The 6,509-nt window shown below is 35.9% G+C and overlaps 1 protein-coding gene and 1 pseudogene across 7 annotated transcripts in view; one reads left to right on the forward strand and one right to left on the reverse strand.

Annotated features, from left to right (window-relative positions):
• Lrrc7 (leucine rich repeat containing 7) overlaps nt 1-6,509 on the forward strand; it is a 432,103-nt gene that overhangs the window by 415,967 nt on the left and 9,627 nt on the right. The gene's annotated exons all lie outside the window — the stretch shown is intronic.
• LOC125619991 lies at nt 46-2,927 on the reverse strand (annotated as a pseudogene).

Consider the following 6,509-nt stretch of genomic DNA (forward strand, 5'->3'; position numbering starts at 1 on the left):
TCCCAAGTCCCTAAAAAAACATTTCCAAAAAAAAAAAAAATCTGGAACTTCATCATCATCATCTTCTCCAGTAACAAGTGGTGCTTTTCCATCCACAGATTCTTGGGCAGAGCTTCAGCCAATCTCCTTAAACTAGCCAGACTGTCTGTACCAAGCTGGTTTAAGATGCTGGTAGCATTTCTGTCAGTTGCTTTGTCTCAGCATGTCCTGTAATAATGAAAGTTTTTGCTCCCAGAAATGCCTTGACTTTAAGATTGCTTAAGTGGATCACTGTTCCTTGGTTTGTAAACATATTCACCTCTTCAACACCAGAGATATTGTTTACCCCGAACTTCTTTAAGGAGAACTAAAGTTTTTTATCATCTGCTGTAGCTGTTCCATGACCCATCACATTCTTTCTGTGAGAAGTTTCTTTCCCACCAATATGCACTTGTGCCTGCAGTTTGGCAAGTTTTTCTTGGTTTATGATAGTTTCTTTCATCTTGTCAGAGCAGAAATGGACTGCACCAGGGACTAGGATTGGCGCTCAAGGGGTCTCAAGCAGACCAGCTTGGTGTATACCAAGTCCATTCTCTCTTGCCCATGTCTCTTTTGAGCCTGAATTCAGATATTCAAGCTGTAGTACATGTGTCCACTTAAGATAGTAGAGAATTTTTTGTTATGTTTTGTAAAAATTTGTTTTTCTACTAAAAAAAAAAATCAAGACTTCAAATTTTCTCACATTTACAAAGAGTAATGTAAATTTTTTATGAGAACTATCTGAGAAGTAAAGGTCTATACTTCAGATTTTTGATAGAAAGTTTTATAAATGACTTGGCATAGAGTCAATGTGTATTGATTATGCAGTATGTTCTATCTTAAATATATTCCAATATTTAATGAGAGTATTCATTCTATCACCTGAAAATTCTAAAATGGGAATTAACTCCAGGTTGTCATGAGAAGCACAGTTATAAATATCTAAGATTCCTACTGTGTCTCATAATAGCTGGCTGTCAAGATTGAATAGCATGAAGTCTTACCCTTATAGCTATAGTTCAATTGCTATATTTTTTAGTTTTCCCTCATCCCAAGAACTGCAGGCTTTCAAAGTATATATGTAATATACAAAATATATGTGTACTGGTCCTTTAAATGTCTGTCCCTTGAGGATGAGTTTAAATCAATCAAAAATCACGTGCCCCAGTCTCTAATCTGATTTTCCTTTTGTAGTCTAAAATGATTTGTCTTGTCCTTGCTGTTGGATAATCCCATCAGAACGGGGGCGAGCCTTTTCCAAGCCTAGTTTTTAAATTTAGATCTTTGGCTAAGAATACAACAGAATTCCTATGAGAATTACAGCCTCATCTGGAAAGTTTCTGCAGTATAACCATCCATAATGTATCCATTTAACAAAACATTTACCAGAAGGAAATTGGAGATAAATCCAGAAAGGAACAAGAGGAAGAAATCCAGAAACTAAGTGTGTTTTACAGTAAATTGACAAGCTATAATTGCGAAGCTGGAATTGCAAATAATGTTTTCCATTAATCCTCAGATTTTTTACATCTAAATCATGAAAAAGGGAAAGTAAAAATATTTTCTGGCACAAAAGATGTCAAATAGATGTGAAATAGGAGGGATATCTTTTGGAAGCAAAATAAAGATTACAATAAAATGTTCCTTCATACTTTCAAATCATCTAAGGCTAGAAAACCCATTAATTACACATTCTTGAAACATAACATTTTCAGAATATCTTTTCATTTCCTAGATTGTTTTCTCATTAACTTCATTGAAACTTAATAAGCCAGTCATTTGTTTCTCGTTTCTCACGAGAATGCAATTTCCTCAAGATTGCACACATTTTATTTGAATCTGAGAGTGTGCTTATATAAAGCATATATGTATCCAAAAGAGGCAACATTTTAAATTTTCATTAAGCTAGAATTTATTCTTCATATTATCTTTTGCATTTATATTGTGCATATATGCAAAATGTTATATGTGTAAATGTATCATATGCATTTATTTTTCAAAGCATCATTGAATTTATACTCTACAATTGATATTGTACAGTACCAGCCTTTATTTCCTCAGTCTCTTCTATTCATACACACAAACCAGCCACAAAATTCTTCTAGTTAAAAGATTGAGATTCATGCCAGTTCCATGACATCTATCTAAAATTCCAGCTACTCAGGAGGCTAAAGCAAGAGGATTCATGCCAGTTCCATGACATATATCTAAAATTCCAGCTACTCAGGAGGCTAAAGCAAGAGGATCTAAAGTTCAAGATCAACCTGAGCAACTTAGTGAGACGTAGTGTCAAAATAAAATAATTTTAAAAACTGGGATGTACCTCAATGGTAGGTCATCCCGGGTTCAATCCACAGTAATGAAAAAAATATTTTTTTTCTTAATTTTATTTGGAAAAGCCCTACAAATACAGTGACATGATCCTTTGATTCCTGTCTGAACTATTCAAGACATAAACCAGATAGCCATTTTCATAGAAACAAATATAAGTTCTTTTTGCTTTTTTGTCCTACAGATGAAAGAAGTAGATTCTCTAGAGCTAAGGTTCTGTCATCTCTTCCACTCAAACCCTTTTTCCAAGCTCTTCTGTCATTGCTGTCCCTGGAAACAGGCATAACACAATGCTTCTTATCAAGAAATAGTTAAATTACTACTAAAAAGTGAATTTATTGGGCTGGGGTTGGTATTGGCTTAGTGGTAGAGCGTTTGCCTACCATGTGCAGTGGGTTTGATCCTCAGCATCGCGTGTAAATAAATGAATAAAATAAAGGTCCATCAACAACTAAAAAAAAAAAGCATTAAAAAACAGTGAATTTATTTAACAAACCTACAATAAGAATTGCAACCTTGCAACATCCAAAGAAACAAATTGTACCAAGATCCAGAGAGTTGACAACTGTGTCATAAATTCCCACCTAGCCACCTGCTGTTATCTTGGATGTTTCCTGTGATCATTCTGATCCTAACATTTGCATCTATCAAAAACTTAGGGTTTTTATCTAAGCAAAAAAAAAAAAAAAGAAAAGAAAGAAAGAAAAATATAGTTCTTCTGATATTTTCAACTTCTGTTCTTATGGCTTAATAAAAGTCTTATTTTTTTAAACTCTAGGTAGTGGTAGTGTAGTAACTTTAATAGTATTAGCTTTTCTTGATTGCTTATATGTGCCAGGCCCCATCCTAAGCACTTGACATATATTAACTCATTTGATCTTTTGTAAACTTTCTAAACTAACTCAGAGTCTTCTGGTATTTTGGAGCCATTCCCAGACAGTCCCTGGTTGTATTCTTTTAAACAGGCCTCTTGAGGTTCACCAACCCTCTAATTTTAAATCAAAACATGTCTGGGGACTGGAATTACAGAGAGCACCCTAGTGTTCATTTGACTGGGGATCTAATTCACCAACGTGCTTCTTGCCTTCTGGGTGGTCGGCTCTATTTATGTGTTTTCGGGGCTCTGACTCTAGTTTGTATGTAGTAAGTGCAAAAGCCAAAAGCTGGTGCTTTCAAGCTGTTCTCAGAGCTAAGTTATGAAGGGGTCTGTTGTCCCCGAGTCAGCCTGGATTGTGGTTCTCAACATCGTGAAGTTTGGTTTATCAGAACCAGAACGGAGTTGAGCCCAGAATTAATTCAGCTTTTCTCTGCTTATTTGTCTGTGCTGTGGAAAATTGTGCTAACTGGTGGCACTAGAAAATGTTTGGTTCTCTTGGATTTTCTATTCCTCTATGAGCATCCTACTTGGTCCCTCTTCAGGATGACCCTTCCCAGGTCTCCTCATGCTTGGGTCTCTTAGGAACTCAGGGTTTCCTGGCCTCTGGGCTCAGTGTGTGGATATCATGAGGGTTTTCTCTGCTCTTTAATTTGGTTCTCAGGCTAAAGCCAGCATCTGCCACCCTCTGATAGAAAGTAACAGGCCCTGTCCCCTTTTCTACCTCACTTCAAGCAGATTTACATAGATATCCCCATTAGCAGCAAACACTGTCATCTATTTCTGTTCTACATTTCCAAAACTTGAACTCCACCCTGTTCCTGCAGTTGGATTTTTCTGGTAAATCTCAGTGTTTCACGTGGGATCATCCTGCTATAAAACCTCACCTCTGGTGTTACTGGGACCACTCTGACCTGCTTCCTGGACTCCACTCTCCTGTTTCCAAATGGATGATCAGTAGTTCCCTTGTCTCTATTGCCAGAAAACTCCACTTGTCCTCTTATCCTCATTTCTCCAAGGTTTCTATTTTCAGTTACTAGCATCACAGTTTGATTCTTATTTGTTTCTTATACCCTTGTCTAATCAGGAGCAAAATTGTAGATTCTTCTTATTAGAAGTTTTCTTCCTTCTAATCTGTTCTCTCACAAGTTTTTTGGCATTGTCCCAGCAGACATTCAGACTTGGTTCTTGACATTCAGAAAAGAAAGCTCCCATATGGCCACCACAACCCAATTAAGCCAGAGATGAAACTACAAGAAGGAGAGATTCAGCATTTCTGTAGCTTTCAATTCAGGACTAAAGGTTATCTCTATCAGTCTTTTTGGAATAAGTGAAATTACACCTGATAAGAATCAGAATGAGAATAGTCGCTTTGCAACCACAATAAAGCACAGAATTCCAGGAGAAGATGGAGCCACAATGCTGAAGGAGGAAATATTGAACATTTTATCATGGCAAGTGAATTGTCAGTTCAGATCATATGAAATGACCATGCTCTTATTATTTTGGTGAATTATTGGGAGAAATAATAAGAAGGAATAAAAATTAGAGCATAAAAGTATGAATTCCTAACCCACTCTCTGAGCTATGTGGCTTCAGACAAGTGGCTTAGTGTCTAGGGTAGGCCTTTCATTTAAAAAGGCATCTTGTATAATATTTTCAGTTGTGCCTATGGCTTGCTTCCCCTGCTGGACAGCCTCCCTTTACCTAGGAACCTCCATGTTCATCTGTTCCTGAGTTTCTGCCCAGAGTCTACTGTAATACCTTGGACAGTCAGCACACAGCAGACACTTTTTGTTGAAAAAATAATCATACTCAAAGTGGACCAAATTTCTTTGAAGATCTTTCAATAAAGGAATAGTTCAAAGTTAGATGGACATGATGGCACACGCCTGTAATCCCAGGGGCTTGGGAGGTTGAGACAGGAGAATCACGAGTTCAAGGCCAGCCTAAGCAATGGTGAGGTGCTAAGCAACTCAGTGAGACCCTGTCTCTAAATTAAAAAAATAAAAATAAAAATAGGGCTGGGATATGACTCAGTGGTCAAGTGCCTGTGGGTTCACTCCCCGGTACTAAAAAAAGAATAGTTCACAATTAATAACTATGATTAATTGGCTAAGTTTTGCACCACTCATGCCCTTAATGCTAATACTATTGTCTATTTTTAGCATTGATATTATATCAGGTCTAAGGCTGAGGCAAATACCATGGCTTCCAAATCCTAGCAAATTTCTCATCTCTGAAACTCTGAGATATTTAAATTTCAAGCAATTCTCTGAAAACTCTCAGTGGGTTTTTAATTCATTGTTGTTCTAGGTTTGGGGCTGCAGGTAGAGGAATCAGAGCCTTCACAAGTGTATTATTAAGTTTTAACATACAAGAACTTCATTAGTAAAGTTAAATTTTAATTTCACAATTAAGTATACATTTGGGGAAATTTAAAGACACTAAGTTAGTGTACCCGTTACAGCTATACTTTAGTCTGATTTTTTTTCAAAATGAACCAAACTATATTATATATAACTATAATGCTTTAATAAAAATTAGTTTAATATATATGTGTATATATTTCATGCAAGTTTGCTATTTTTCTGATGTCAGAAACAGGATAAGAGTAGAAAGAAGAATGTACCATTAGCTCTGTTTTCTATTCGCTGTTACCATCTAACCACAAATAATATGAAATGAAACTTCATTCTGATTTTTATATAATTTAAATCAAGAAATTTGAACTGTGTAACATACCCCAAATTCTACTCAGTTACTGTCTTGTGCCACTGGAAACAGCTAATGCCCACTTCATTAACATTTTCATTAAATTATTAAACAATGCCTAGGGTTTTGCTAATGCAAAACAAATTTATGCTATATGGATTTCCAAGGGTTTACATTTTGTTTCCAAGTATTTTCCTTACTGTTTAGACATAATGTAGTTTAAAACATGCAACATTTTAGAACTTTCTTTATCACATCATTGTCTAGTCAATTTTAAAAACTACTGAAAAAGTATTATGTATCAGATGACTTTCCTCTAAATTATGAAGACTATACAGTTTGCTGGAGATGTAATGCTGTTTGAAATTTAAAAAACTAAAGGCAGGGGCTGGGGATGTGGCTCAAGCAGTAGTGTGTTCGCCTGGCATTCGCGGGGCACTGGGTTCGATCCTCAGCACCATATAAAAATTAAAAAAAATAAAGATGTTGTGTCCACCGAAAACTAAAAAATAAATATTAAAAAACTCTCTCTCTCTCTCTCTCTCTCTCTCAAAAAAAAAAAAAAAAAAAC

This window comes from Marmota marmota, unplaced genomic scaffold (genome assembly GCF_001458135.2).
Source record: "Marmota marmota marmota unplaced genomic scaffold, marMar, whole genome shotgun sequence".
Taxonomy (NCBI): domain Eukaryota; kingdom Metazoa; phylum Chordata; class Mammalia; order Rodentia; family Sciuridae; genus Marmota; species Marmota marmota.